A 15,013-nucleotide genomic window follows, 5' to 3' on the forward strand; every position below is an offset into this window, starting at 1 on the left:
GCCACCTACAACTTCCTTGGTACCACGGCCTCCACCAGGGCACACCTGAAACCTTCCCACTCCTCTGCCTGCCTTTGAGTCTCTGCCGAATGCAAGTGACGGTGGCCGGCTCCTGTGCCATAGCAAGCTCTTAATAAATAACCTTTGCTTTTCTCATTTGGTTGGTGTTCATTTATTTCCACAATTTGTGAAACTGTTAAAAAAAAAAAAAACCCACATGAAATGATTGTTATCACTGGTCCCAATTTTTGGTATGTTCAAAGAAATGCCTGTTTATTTCTTTCTTTTTTAAAATCAGTTCCCTAACCTGCACAGAAAATGACTAATCTTCACACTAGTCTATAGAGAAATGGTCAGCCTCCCCAGGTCACTATGGGACTCTTCTAGCCCATTTTGCCACAGCTATGTTCTTCCTGGCAGGAGGCAAAGACCTCGTAGTCAACATTTTCTAGCCCCTTAGGCAGCCTCTTGGGCCAGCCTCCTAAGGGTTTGTCCTGCCATTTCCTTCTGTTCTCTTTTACCCTTAAATATCTGATCCCCTGAAATTAGAACCTCAATTTTCCAAGACTTCCAGAAACCCCAATTAAGCAGTACAGCCTGCCAACCTGATAGAGCTATCCTGGTAGGACAAGGTTCTATACAATGAATTATTTTATCCTAAAGCAGCGTTCTCAAAAGCTTCAGTGGCGGGCTTCCCTGGTGGCGCAGTGGTTGAGAATCTGCCTGCCAATGCAGGGGACACGGGTTCGAGCCCTGGTCTGGGAAGATCCCACATGCCGCGGAGCAACTAGGCCCGTGAGCCACAACTACTGAGCCTGCGCGTCTGGAGCCTGTGCTCGGCAACGAGAGAGGCCGCGATAGTGAGAGGCCCGCGCACCGCGATGAAGAGTGGCCCCCCGCTTGCCGCAACTAGAGAAAGCCCTCGCGCAGAGGCGAAGACCCAACACAGCTATAAATAAATTAAAAAAAAAAAAAAAAAGCTTCAGTGGCTTTTCCACTGATACAGAATAACATCCAGATTTGTGAGCCTATCAACCAATATGGCCTCATTTCCAGCCACTATTCTCCCACCAGGATCCTGTGCTCCAGGAATGTTAAACTACCTGACCCCAGGGCATACCTCCTGCCTGCTTGCCTTTGCTCTCCTGGTTTCTCCCGCTCAAGATGCCCTTCTACTCGCCTCATCTGGGTAGATGGCCACATCTCTCATTCCTCAAGTCTGGCACCAGCAGTGGGAAGACCAAGGACGGGGAGTCACTCTGTGCTTCATTACTTCCCAGCTGTGGGATGCTGGCATGCTGCTTCACCTTTCTGAGTCTGTTTTATCATCTGTAAACCAGGTTTAATAATAATTACCAAATAGGTCTGAGGATTTAAGGAGAAAAATGTTTATTAAAACATTCCCAGCCTAATGTTCTCTTTCTTGACATGGGTGGTTACACAGGCATTAGCTTTGTGATAATTCATTGAACTGTATATTTATGTTTGTGTGCTTTTCTATGTGTGTGTTGACATCAGTGAAAAAGAAATAACTGTCTAGTCCAGCTTAGTAGAGTCTTGATAAATATTATAAATATTGGTTGTCTTTCCCCTTTCTCTTTTCCTGCTGGAAGACAGATGACCCAGAGTTAGGATGGATGGTTAATGCAGGAATGACAGATCAAAATTTGCAAGGGTCGAAATGTGCTGCATTGAAGAAATGAGAGCAGTAAGAGGAAATTTAATAGGAATCAATATGCAGGATGTTCAGAAGGAAACAGTGCAGTAACGAGTGGGAAATGTGCGTTAAGAGGAATTGTTATGAAAAAGCTCAGAGATTTCAGCTGGCTGCAAACTTGATCTGAGTCAACAGTCTAGCTTGGCCACTAAGCTCTATGCCCCTCTGCAAAACAAATAAGCAAACAAAACCCAAGCCAACCAGAACAAAACAGAAATCTCAACACAATTTTGGGTTCCAATAGATGTGTAATACTCAGATCTTAGGAGGTAAACGAACTCATTGACTCCTGTACCTGTCAGTCCACACCTGTATTGTGTGCTTTTGGTTATGAAAGCCTATTCTTTCTTTCTTTTTTTTTTTTTTGTGGCCGCACTGTGCAGCTTGTGGGATCTTAGTTCCCTGACCAGGGATTGAACCCGGGCCCTCAGCAGTGAGAGCATGGAGTCCTAACCACTGGACCACAAGGGAATTCCCTTTGAAAGCCTGTTCTTAAGATGGGCCCATACCAACGACCAGGTACAGAGTTCTATGGCTATGATGCTGAGGGGCCTAAAACCATGTTATGTGAAGATCTGGAGAATTTAGCCTTAAGAAAATATTTGGAGGCTGACCTGCACGGCTTAATATATGTAAAAGGATTTTGTCAAGAGTGATTGGTTTTACAGCCTGCCCATGCAGGGGACGTGGGTTCGAGCCCTGGTCCGGGAAGATCCCACATGCCGCAGAGCAACTAAGCCCGTGCACCACAACTACTGAGCCTGCGCTCTACAGCCTGTGTGCCACAACTACTGAAGCCCGCGCACCTAGAGCCCGTGCTCCGCAACAAGAGAAGCCACTGCAATGAGAAGAAGCCCGCGCACCGCAATGAAGAGTAGCCCCTGCTCGCCGCAACTAGAGAAAGCCTGTGCACAGCAACGAAGACCCAATGCAGCCATAAATAAATAAATAAATAAATAAATAAATTTACTTTAAAAAAGTCTGAAAAAAAGAGAGAAAATTTAAAACAGTGTTTCTTTAGGGACTTCCCTGGTGGCGCAGCGGTTGGGAGTCCGCCTGTCAATGCAGGGGACACGGGTTCGAGCCCTGGTCCGGGAAGATCCCACATGCCACGGGGCGACTGGGCCCGTGAGCCACAACTGCTGAGCCTGCGCGTCTGGAGCCTGTGCTCCGCAACAAGAGAGGCCGCGACGGTGAGAGGCCCGCGCACCGCGATGAAGAGTGGCCCCCGCTCGCCGCAACTAGAGAAGGCCCTCGCACAGAGATGAAGACCCGGCACAGCCAAAAATAAATAAATAAATAAATTTAATTTAATTAAAAAAAAAAAAAAAAAAACAGTGTTTCTTTAAAAAAAAAAAAAAAGGAGTGATTGGATTTATTCTATGTAGTTTCCTAAGGCAAAACTGGAATCAATAGGTGAAAGTCTAGAGGCAGATTTTGGATCATATTAAGGAAAGAGGTCGCTCATGACTGGGGCAACCTGGAAATAGAATGGATTGTCTGTCTGTCATTGGCAGTATTTAAACAGAGTCTTTATGGTTATACATCACGGCCAAATCCATGCAATATCCATGACCATTCATAGCCTCTGAATCCCTACTAGTCAGATAGCAATAGCATAGGTAGACCTGCCTTACAGGCTTATGTCCGGACATTCGGATATCTGTGGACCACCCACAGCCACCCCACGGTGACAGTCTCATTCCCAGATGCTCTGGTCCTTGGTGCCTCCCCCAGCATGGTCCATGGCTGCTGAACCCCTGGGAGAAACCTATGCCAGTTTTCTCCCTCTCCTTCCAGTCCTGATTTCAGGCCCAGTAGAACCCAGGACTCAGAGTTTGCGAGGTCTCTGAGGTCTGGGGTCAAGGTCAGGGAGCTACCAGAACTCTGCCTTTGCTTACAGTAGGAATCAATAAGCTTTGGGAGCTCTAGCCAGAATATATGGAAAAAGGGACTCTGAGTTGCAAATAACTCACCTGCAAATGAACTTCTGGAACATGACCATTTGTGAGTTCAGGGACAGCCTGTGTTTGACACTCAAGCCCAGTTTATAGATAAGGTTATAACATTTGCAGCATATTGTAACATTCAACAGTTCAGAAACATGCTGAAAGAGCTCATAAGGCAACTCATTTTTCCTCCCACTGAAACTCAGGAATGTCCTTTGAGGACATTTGCTGAGATAGTGAATGATTTGCTTTTCAAAAAACTGTAAATCAGGACCTCCATGTGATTCTCACACAAGAGCAGCTGATCATGTGCAGGGCTTCTCTGGGTGCCTGATTCTCCTTGGGGGGAAGCAAGACAAGGCCTGAGTAGGCTGAGACCCAGATCCAGAGAGGGAGGGTATGAAGAAGTTCTCCCCCAGAAAAGCAAGTACGACTTGGTCCTCCCTCCTTAAAGAGCCAGCAAGAGCTTGCGTTCTTAAGTCCCTACAAGCCACTGTGCCCTGGACCCAGTGTGTGCCGCTGCATGCTCATCTCCCTGCACCCCGCCTCAGCCACACAGCTCGACTTCATTTCTTTACATATTGGAGTTCCACATAATATTGCATTTTTTTAATCAATATTTTTTTATTGGCGTATAGTTGATTTACAATGTTGTGTTAATTTCTGCTGTACAGCAAAGTGATTTAGTTATACATATATATACATTCTAATATCATGTGGTATTTGTCTTTCTCTTTCTGACTTACTTCACTTAGTATGATAATCTCTAGTTGCATCCATGTTGCTGCAAATGGCATTATTTCGTTCTTTTTTTTATGGCTGAGTCATATTCCATTGTATACATGTACCACATCTTCTTTATCCATTCATCTGTCGATGGACATTTAGGTTGTTTCCATGTCTTGAGAATTGTGAATAGTGCTGCTATGAACATAGGGGTGCATGTATCTTTTTGAATTAGAGTTTTCTCTGGATATATGCCCAGGATTGGGATTGCTGGATCATATGGTAACTCTATTTTTAGTTTTCTGTGGAATCTCCATACTGTTTTCCACAGTGGCTGCACCAACTTACATTCCCACTAACAGTGTAAGAGAAAATAGAGAGTCCACTGCTAATGTGTGTGTGTGTGTGTGTGTGTGGACGTGTAGCAATTTGAAAAACCACTCTTTATGGTCTGGAAGAACATTGCAGTGGGTTGAATGGTGACCCCCCCAAAAAGACATGCCCTTGCCTTCACCCCTGGAACCTGTGATGTGAACTTATTTGGAAAAAAGCATCTTATCAGATGCAATTAAGAATCTGGAGCTGAGATCATCCTGGATTATCTGGGTGGGCTCTAAATCCAATGACAACTGTCCTTATAAGAGACAGCAGAGACACAGACACAGAGAAAGGAGGAGAAAGCCACATGAAGATGGAGGCAGAGATAGGAGTGATGCAGCCACAAGCCAAGGGATGCCTGACCCCCAGAAGCTGGAAGAGACAAGGAACAGATTCTCCCCTGGAGCCTTCAGAGGGAGCCTGGCCCTGCTGACCCCTTGATTTTGGACTTCTGGCTTCCAGGATTGAGAGGATAAATTTCTGTTGTTTCAAGCCTCCAAGTTTGTGGTAATCTGTTGCAGCAGTCACAGGAAACTAGTTAGAATCATCACGAGGCATCTGCGTATACCTGAGGGAGGGGAGTGTTGACTCCTCGCATTACTAATCCTTAGACCTACCCCTTCTTGGTGTACACCAGTGATTTCAGCCCCATGTTAAAAGGAACACTATGATTCTACTGCTGGGAGTCTATCCTGAGGAAATAACTAAGAAAACATGCAAGGATTTAATGCTAAATATATTCACCCCAGTGCTGTTTGGAATAAAGGAAAGTTGGAAACAATCTGAATGCCTTGGAGGGGATCAATTAAATAAATTATGGTGCAGCCATACAAAAGAATCCTACATAACTATTAAAATAACATTACAGAAATGTAACTATTGATGTGGAAAGATGTTACCAATTTTCTTGTATAAAAATACATTATGGGGCTTCCCTGGTTGCACAGTGGTTAAGAATCCGCCTGCCAATGCAGAGGACATGGGTTCGAGCCCTGGTCCGGGACGATCCCACATACCGCAGAGCAACTAAGCCCGTGCACCACAACTACTGAGCCCGCGGTCTGGAACCTGCGAGCCACAACTACTGAGCCCGAGAGCCACAACTACTGAAGCCTGCGCACCTAGAGCCCGAGCTCCGCAACAAGAGAAGCCTGCGCACCGCAACGAAGAGTAGCCCCCGCTTGCCGCAACTAGAGAAAGCCCGTGCACAACAACGAAGACCCAACACAGCCAAAAATAGGTAAATAAAATAAATAAATTTATAAAAAAAAATACATTATGGTGTGATCTCATTTAAAAAATACATAAATGCATGTATTATGTATATATATACACAGAAAAATCTGGAAGGGAATGTCAACAGTGGTTTTCCTTGAGAAAGTGGGTGTTTTAGGTTCTTTTGCTTCTCTATGTTGTCTGTAATGAATATGTAATTTACAACAATACTGAAAAGTATTTGTGAGAATAATACTAATAATAAGCAATGAAAGACTTTTCATTTGGGGAAGAAGAAAGCCTGAAACTTGTCATCAGCCGCATGGGGGTGTCAGGGGGAGTGTTATTTTGCCACGTGGAGGCTTTAGGGGGACGGGCCTGGGAAGGGGTCCATCCAGCACCAGGACAGCCCTTACTCCTGGGAGGTCAGAAATTGATGCTGGCAGTTAGAGTGTGAGGCGTAAGCTAGTAAGCAGAAGATGCTAAATTAGACAACTGCAGGACTTCTCAGGGCCTTCTGCGTGCTCATGCCACTGCAAATCTCCAAGGAACAGAGGGGGATATAATTTCCCTCCCACCTTATTTGATCACTGAGCTAGGAACATATGATAGTACAACTGCTCTGAGAAACACAGCTGGGGAAATTCTGGAATACTATCTGACATGCACCAGTTCAATTAAGTGAGAAGCATAAACCAGCCAGATAAGAAACGGGGCAGAATGTTTTCAGTTCCTCGATTGCTGAGAAAGACAGGCTGCTCCCCGGGAGCCATCAACTGAACCCAAGCAGTGTGCTAAGATAGTATTAAAAGTCTGGCAAATAAGGATGAGGAGCCTGGAGTGGACTGGCCACTCGTGGCCGTTTGGGCTCTGCATTTGAGAAGGAATGTAGACATTTTGGAGAAGGTCCTGAGGATGGAGGCCATCAGCAATTACAGGAGGCGATTATGTTATGTGAGGGGGGAAGCCAAAAGGAATGAAAGCATCGACAGGCTTCAGCCCAACATGATCTGAGTCCAAGCACTGGTGTACAGAGAAGAAGCCTGCCAGCAGCTGCCTTCCTGGAGCTGACCGCTGCGGAGACAGCCAGCCCTTTCCTAAAAGGGAGGCAAGTGTTCAGCTCCACCTGCAGGAGCTGTTCCCAGGCTGCTGACTCCCTGTCAGGCTGGCTTACCTGGCCTTGCCTGTCCTGTGTGTGTCGACGACACACATGGACCTCATTTTACTGTGCTTTGCTTTATTGCATTTTGTACAAATTGAAGGTCTGTGGCAACCCTGCATCGGGCAAGTCTATTGGTGCCATTTTTCCAAGAGCATTTGCTCTTTTTTATCTGTGTCACGTGTTGGCAATTCTCGCAATATTTCAACCTTTTTCATAATTATTGTATGTGTTACAGTAGTGATCTGTTATCCGGGATCTTTGATGTCACTGCTAAGGCTCGCTGAAGGCTCAGATGATGGTTAGCATTTTTCAGCAATAAAGTATTTTTCAGTGAAGGCATGTACATTGTTTTTTTAGAGATGATGCTATCGCACACTTAAATAGATGACAGTACAGTATAAACATCACTTTTCTATGCACCAGGAGACTAAAAACTTCGTGTGACTCCCTTTACTGTGATATTAGCTTTATTGCAGTGGTCTGGAACTGAACCCGCAAGGTTTCCGAGGCCTGCCTGTCATTCTAAGTTGGGCTTTTCTTTTTTTCTTTTTCTAAACTCTTTTCTTTCCCCCTCAAAATGAGCCTTTAGGAACCCAGAGGCATGGGCTCTATTTGCAGCTCCCTCTCAGGCTCTCGGGGGCAGAGGGCAGCGGGGGCAAGGTGTCCAGCCCTGACCTGTACAGGATGCAGGAGGCCCGGGACCGAAAGGAATGCAAGGGAACATCCTGCGTGGGGGTGACACCCCTGCAATTTCCCTTCCTGCCCCTCTGCTCCCTGCAGAGGTCTGGCTCTTGTTGCTTTCCTTCTTCCTGTTGTCCTTTCCTCTGCTCAGCACACGTCACTCAGTGTGAGGGCAGCCGAGGTGCCTCTGTGCAGGTGGTATTTAGCTCTTTATTGCTCTTAGTTTACGTTCTCTCCAAGCCCCCCGGCGCTGAGGTCCACTTCTGCCCGGATACCCAAGGCAGTTCCGCCCCAGAGCAGACCTGCTGTCCTCCCCGCTCCCCGCCACCCCCCCACCTCCGCCCCCGCCACCTCACTCAAGGCTCCTGTGGTTTCCATCCTTCATCTGCAGGAAAACTACCTGGGCAGCTTGTTAACCCTAAAGTTTCCTGGCTTCTCACCCGGAGACTCTGATCGTGGGGCTCTAGGTTAATGTGAATCTGCATTTGTTAAAACAAAACAGGGCTTCCCTGGTGGCGCAGTGGTTAGGAATCCGCCTGCCAATGCAGGGGACACGGGTTCGAGCCCTGGTCTGGGAAGATCCCACATGCCGCGGAGCAACTAGGCCCGTGAGCCACAACTACTGAGCCTGCGCGTCTGGAGCCTGTGCTCCGCAAAGGGAAAGGCCGCGACAGTGAGAGGCCCGCGCACCGCGATGACGAGTGGCCCCCGCTTGCCGCAACTGGAGAGAGCCCTCGCACAGAAACGAAGACCCAACACAGCCAAAAAATAAATAAATAAATAAATAAATAAATTTATAAAAACAAAAAACACAAAAAAAACAAAACCCAAGTGATTTGTGATGGAGACCCACTGACAGCAGGTGGTCAGCTACACATGGGCACAGCTGGACTCTTCGCTCTCCCTCTCCCCCCAGGTCTAATCGCAATCCTATTTTTAAAAAATTTTATTTATTTAATTTATTTATTTTTGGCTGCATTGGGTCTTCGTTGCTGTGCGTGGGCTTTCTCTAGTTGTGGCGAGCGGGGGCTACTCTTAGTTGCGGTGCACAGGCTTCTCATTGCGGTGGCTTCTCTTGTTGCGGAGCATGGGCTCTAGGTGTGTGGGCTTCAGTAGTTGTGGCACGCAGGCTCAGTAGTTGTGGCACACAGGCTTAGTTGCTCCGTGGCACGTGGGATCTTCCCGGACCAGAGCTCGAACCCGTGTCCCCTGCATTGGCAGGTGGATTCTTAACCACTGTGCCACCAGGGAAGTCCCTTGCAATCCTATTTATTTTATCATCTTAATGTTTCTCAAGTATGTCCTCTTCTCTTCATTTCCAATGCAACTGGATGGATAAAGGCCAAATCCTTAGTCTATATTATGTCTGTATAATTGCCCAAATAGTGAGTGACTTTAGTGAGCGGCGGGGACACTATTAATAATTATGCCAAGAAATAGGCGAGACCTGGCCAAGCTGGATGTATACAAGCCCTCTGTGATCTGGCCCCTCCTTACCTCTCTGGCGTCCCATAAAGACTCTCTTCCTGGGACCCCCAGCATTCCCCACTCCCACGGATGCCAGGCTCCCCGTACTACTTGAAATTCCTCACTGTGCCTTCCTCGCTCTTTTACCTCCAGGGCCTTGATCTGGCTGCTCTCTGCCATCTTCACACAGCTAAGTCCCCCTTTTCAGCCCTCAGCTTAGGTGTTATGTCCTTGTGAAATTTTCCCTGACCACCACCCTGCCCCTCAAGGTTGGGTTAGGGCACCCACCACATGCTCCCATAGTGTGATGCTCTGTACACCCAACTGTGGCCCTACTTTCCATAATTGTCTGTACTGGTCTATCCTCCCAGGAGGCTGGAAGCTCCTTTAAGACAGGGACTAGATTTTGTTCTTTACTACAGTTAGGGCTTAACTTGTTTAGTAGGAGGGCAAGACAATCACTCAACAAGTTTGGCTCAGAAAACAAAGGACACAATACCATTTATTACTCCCCCAAATTTGTTCAACACTTACTGGGCATGCACTACTGGTATCTTGCTGGGTGCTGGGCACACAGATAAAGAAGGTCCCTGTCCTCACCCAGTTCCCTCTCCAATCCAAAGTCATTTCTCTCTTGAGAATGACTGGGAATTCCCTGGCGGACCACTGGTTAGGACTCTGTGCTTCCACTGCATGGGGCACAGGTTCTATCCCTGGTCAGGGAACTAAGATTCCTGACAGCACGGCCAAAAAAAAACCCCCAAAAAACAAAAACAAAAAAAACCAAAGTCATTCTCTCAAACACATTTGCATTTTAAAGGAGGATTTTCTGTGCAGCCTTTGTCTTGATTGGAATTTCACCAGCTTTAATTTCCAGATTAAAGGGTGTAACTGAGTCACTTTAGACCCCTTTCAAGTGTGAAACATTTTTTTCCTTGTTGGCTAAACAAAATGGCCATAACAAAAAAGATAAGCATGGCGCCTCTGTTGCCTGAGGGCTGTCAAGTCTGTGTCCTTCACCTTCTGGACAAGTTACTTACACTCTCCGTGCTTCAGTTTCCGCATCAGTAAAACAGGGATGAATAACTGTGCCTGGCACATAGTAAGTGCTCAATAAATATTACTATCAATAGATGGTGTGGTTCAAGGGCTGCATCTCTAACTAGGGATGGGCATGGCAGGTTCCCAAACACGTGAAGCGGACAGTCAGGGTCACCTGGAAACTGCAGCACAGTGTGCAGGCCACTCCTCATCTCTGTCCAGCTGTTGTAGAGAAACATCTGGAGGGTTAGGGCCAGCTGGAAACAGCCTTAGGCTTGGACAACAGCCACTCTCAAGTTTTGTCCCAACCAGAGCAATCTTGGCACTCAACTAGGGACAAAATAAATACGGATACAGCACGAGAGGCTGGGCATCGTGGGGAGAGCAGTGCAAGGAACACAGAGGGCCCTTTTCATGTGAGATTTTCCCAAAGATTAAAGGAAACTTGATTAAAATTTCTTTTGGGGGCCCTTGATATCACCTGCCTGTCACTGTCAATCAAGAGTGACTAGTTGGTTAGTAGTGCTTGGTACACATTTCTTTCACGCCCAGAGCAAGAATAATTTTGACAGTAGGAGCTCCATTTAGTGGATGAGCAAAGTAGAGAATATTGCTACTGGAGTTGAATTTGCCCAAATGCCCCCATTAACTGCCAATTGGGTTTAATTCAACCTGAATCTCTCCTATTGGGGAGGAACTTTCCAGTTGGGGAGGCACATTCGCCAAGTGCCAGGTGAGGGCTGGTGATCAAAGGCAGACAACAGACCCTGAGCATCTGCAGGGTATATTTCTGACTTTTCAAACCCCTGTGATGCAGGAGCTTCTCTTACCCAAGGCTCCTCCCTGACCCTCCTTGCCATGATCAGAGTGGCCAGTTTTGAAGGGAGAGGGCATCAGTCTGATTCATTTTCCCTCCAGGGGATTTGAGTGCAGGCCCTGTACTGGGCATCTGGGTTACAGCTCTGAACAAGGCAGGGGCTCTCCCAGGTCTCTTGTTCCTCCCCTTCTTAGTTAGAAAGAGATGAGGATTAAATAACAGCTGCCCAGGTATTGCAGACCGGGGCCTCTGCTTCTCCTGGAAGTGTGCCCGCCTAAGAGATGGCTGACAGGGCCAGCGCCCAGGAGAGGAGCTGCCTGAGGGAGAGGCTGGTGAGAAACTCACGGGGATTCTGCCTGCCCCTCCTGACTTGGAGGTGTGGGACCCTGGTGTGTGTGTGTGTGCCTGGGGCTGACACACCTCACTGCTTACCCTTCAGCCCAGATGTGATTTCTCATGGAAACCTTTTCTGCCCATCCTCTGGGTTGGCTGCACTGCCTGCCTGGCGCCCTCTTGGTCCCCTGGGCTCACCCTGATGCGGTCCTGAGCACACGGTGCTCTAATTGCCAGCTTCCTGCCCATCTGCAGGCGTCTTGACATCCATGAAGCAGGATAAATAGTGCCTGGCATGTTCACCACTATTATCTCCAGCTTAACACAGGTCTGGCTTATGACAGTCACTCATCAAATATCAGTTCCATAAAAAGAAGGAAAGGAGGAGGAAGAGGAGGAGGTGAGGACTGAAGATAAGGGATGAAACTGGGACCCCGTTTTGCTTTACCCATGACCACAGAGCTACCATTGAACAACCCTGGCTACTTCAAGAACGCAGGTTGGCTTTGAAGACCTAGGCTTTTATCCCAGTTTCCCCATCGATCTACTGTTTGACTTTGGGCAATTTAACATAATTTCTGGAGCTTCAATTTTTCAGCTTTCAAATGAGGATAATACTAGGAATTAATAAACATGTGGGTGTTTTGGGGGTTTTTTTGGCCGTGCTGTAGGGCAGGCGGGATCTTAGTTCCCTGACCAGGGATTGAACCCATGCCCCTTGCAGTGGAAACACAGAGTCCTAACCACTGAACCGCCAGGGAATTCCCAATAAATGTGTGTTGAGGTTCAAATAAGGTGTTTGTAAAATAGCTATAAAAATTCAATATATGTTGTAAACTGTAAAAAACCCTTTTTGCGTATAAGTATAGAATTAAGGGAACTTGATTAAAAATTTCCTAAGCCAAATTGGTAGCTGGGGGTAGAAGTTCCACCCATCACATAAAAGGTCTGGCCAAATGCACTTCTCCTTGCCTTTAACATTTTCTGCCTGGGTCACATTTATAGGTGTGGTGTTTGTGATAGCCAAGGCATTAAGAGTCCAGGTTGCTCTATGAAAAAGGGGTGCAGGGAAGAGGGGGAGCCATGTTTCACTGGACTTTACCTCTCAGCCAGAGATGTGGCAAAACACATCCTGGACAGCCCTGAAATCCTCCCTTGTGAGCACTTTTAGCACCATATTATAGGAACAATTTCATAAAAAGAAAAACAGATGACAGGATATCAACAACACGTACACATTTGGAACTCGAAGAATTTTATTTGCTCTTCAGCCCACTGTCCTCTGGTTTCTGGCCCCATCACGCGACAAAAACTGCTGTCACTGAAGTCAACTCTTCCCCGTCCCTCGGCATCTCTGGCTTCCAGAAAGCCCCTCTCTCCTGTTTCTCCTCCCACCTCTCTGACCACCCTTCCTCAGGTCTCTGTGTGGGCTCTCCTTCTTCCCCTACCATGGAGGAGTTTCCCACAGTTCTGTGTTTACACTGGTTCTCACTCTCCACACTCTACTTCGCAGAGCTTTCCTTCCATGTAAACAGTTGCCACCTGTACTGGGTTGAAGAGTGTCACCCCCAAAGTCATTCCTTCCTGCAACTTCAGGATGTAACCTTATTTGGAAATAGGGTTGTTGTTGCTATAATTAGTTAAGATGATGTCATACAGAAGTATCGAGAGTCCTTATAAGAAGGAGGAAAGAGAGACAGACACACAGGGAGAACATCACATGACAGCGAAGGTAGAGATTGGAGCTATGCGGCTTCAAGCCCAGGAACACTAAGGATGGCTGACCACACAGAAGGTGGAGGGGATCCCTCCTCCCCCCATCTCCCCTGAGCCATCAGAGAGAGAGAGAGTGACCTGCCACACCTTGATTCCAGACTTCTAGCCTTCGGAAATCAATGTGTCAGTAAGGCCAGTGTCTCTCTGAAGAGGTTTTAGGTGGGGATCCTTCTTTGCCTCTTCCTAGCTGGCAATCTTTGGCATTCCTTGGCCTGTAGGTGCATTACTCCAATCCAGTCTTGGCCTTCGTTGTCACGAGGTGTTCTCCCTGTGTGTCTGTACACCAGTCATATTGGATTAAAGACCACCCTCATCAGCCTGGCTTCATCTTAACTTGATTACATCTGCAGAGACCCTACTTCCAAATAAGGTCACATACATATGTTCCAGGTGGACATGAATTTGCGGGGGGAGACCCTATTTGACTTTTGACTGCAGTGACCCAGCACAGTGCCTTTTGATTGCAGATTCTTTCATATCTTTTTAAAAAAATATTTCACTGAAGTATAGTTGATTTACAATGTTGTGTTAGTTTCTGCTGTACAGCAAAGTGATTAGTTATATATATATATATATATATATATGTATATATATTCTTTTTCATATTCTTTTCATTATGGTTTGTCACAGCATACTGAATATAGTTCCCTGTGCTTTTTTGTATCTTTTGAATGTTGTCTATTAAATGTATTCCTAGCCACTCACTAGCCACTCCATGCCTATTCGATGAGTATGTTTTAACCTTATTTCATCGCAGAAGATTCAAAATCCCTAAAGCGAAGCACAACACCAATGGGGACTTCCCTGGCGGTCCAGTGGTTAAGACTCCGCACTGCCAATGCAGGGGGCACGGGTTCGAGCCCTGGTTGGGGAGCTAAGATCTCACATGGTCCAAAAAACACCACATCAAAAGCCAGGTGTTCAGCCCCAGCACTGCTTCCTCTTCTCTTTGAGCCATGATTGCAATAATTCCTGAGGCTATAAACCCTCTAAGGGCAGGGTTTTCTGCCCTTAGAAACTCTGTTTTCTTACCAACTGCAGTACCCAGGTCTTGGTACATGTTTGTTAAAGAATGGATATAGGGATGAAAAGGGATGAATATTTCCTTTAGGCTTGAACGGGCTTTTGGAAATCATTTTGAGCACTGGCATATTTAGGCGTGAAGAATGGAAAATGAAAAGGTAATACCCTACATGTATATATGCTTTTGACAGTCATAAAGTCCTTTTGCCTATGATTTAATCTGATCCTCCCACACTCTTGAGAGAGAAGCTGAGCCCCCAAAAAATCAAGATTCTTGCTCAAGTTTATGGGGCTAGAAATTGGCTGGTTCGAACCCAAATCTCCTTGCTACTGTTGGGCTTTTAGTCTTTCTGCTGAACCAACAAGTTTTGATGAAACACAGTCCTTCTTCCTCTACTCAACTCAGTCTATCAGGAAAGAAATTTCAGTGGGGAAGACCATTTTTCTCTTTGAAAATGAATAAAAGATACATATGAAAACAAGAAAGTAAAATTCCAATTTTATATGAGAAAAGCCAAGTGAAGGTTTTTTCCGCCCTAGGCTAAAAGTTAACTTTAGAATACCTAAATATTAAACATTCAATATTTAAAGCACTTGCTTAAAAATACTGGTCCTAAGATGCTCAGATCAGATTATTCCTAATTGTTATTATGCATCACATTTTAAACATTTCTATCTTCCTATTTCTTACTCATGACACACGGTCATCGTTGGTAACATTTTCTATG

The 15,013-nt window shown here is 46.2% G+C and overlaps 1 protein-coding gene across 2 annotated transcripts in view; it reads right to left on the reverse strand.

Moving 5' to 3' along the window:
• The window catches only part of MTHFD1L (methylenetetrahydrofolate dehydrogenase (NADP+ dependent) 1 like), a 290,546-nt gene that overhangs the window by 45,354 nt on the left and 230,179 nt on the right, over positions 1 to 15,013 (reverse strand). The window contains exon 29 of one of the 2 annotated variants that reach the window (XR_009702808.1): positions 1,219 to 1,329. The exons of the other annotated variant lie outside the window; for it this stretch is intronic. The gene's annotated coding sequence lies outside the window, so the exon portion shown is untranslated. Of the gene's footprint in view, positions 1 to 1,218; positions 1,330 to 15,013 lie in introns of those variants that run through there. 2 annotated transcript variants of the gene reach the window in all.

This window comes from Eubalaena glacialis, chromosome 12 (assembly GCF_028564815.1).
Source record: "Eubalaena glacialis isolate mEubGla1 chromosome 12, mEubGla1.1.hap2.+ XY, whole genome shotgun sequence".
Classification (NCBI taxonomy): domain Eukaryota; kingdom Metazoa; phylum Chordata; class Mammalia; order Artiodactyla; family Balaenidae; genus Eubalaena; species Eubalaena glacialis.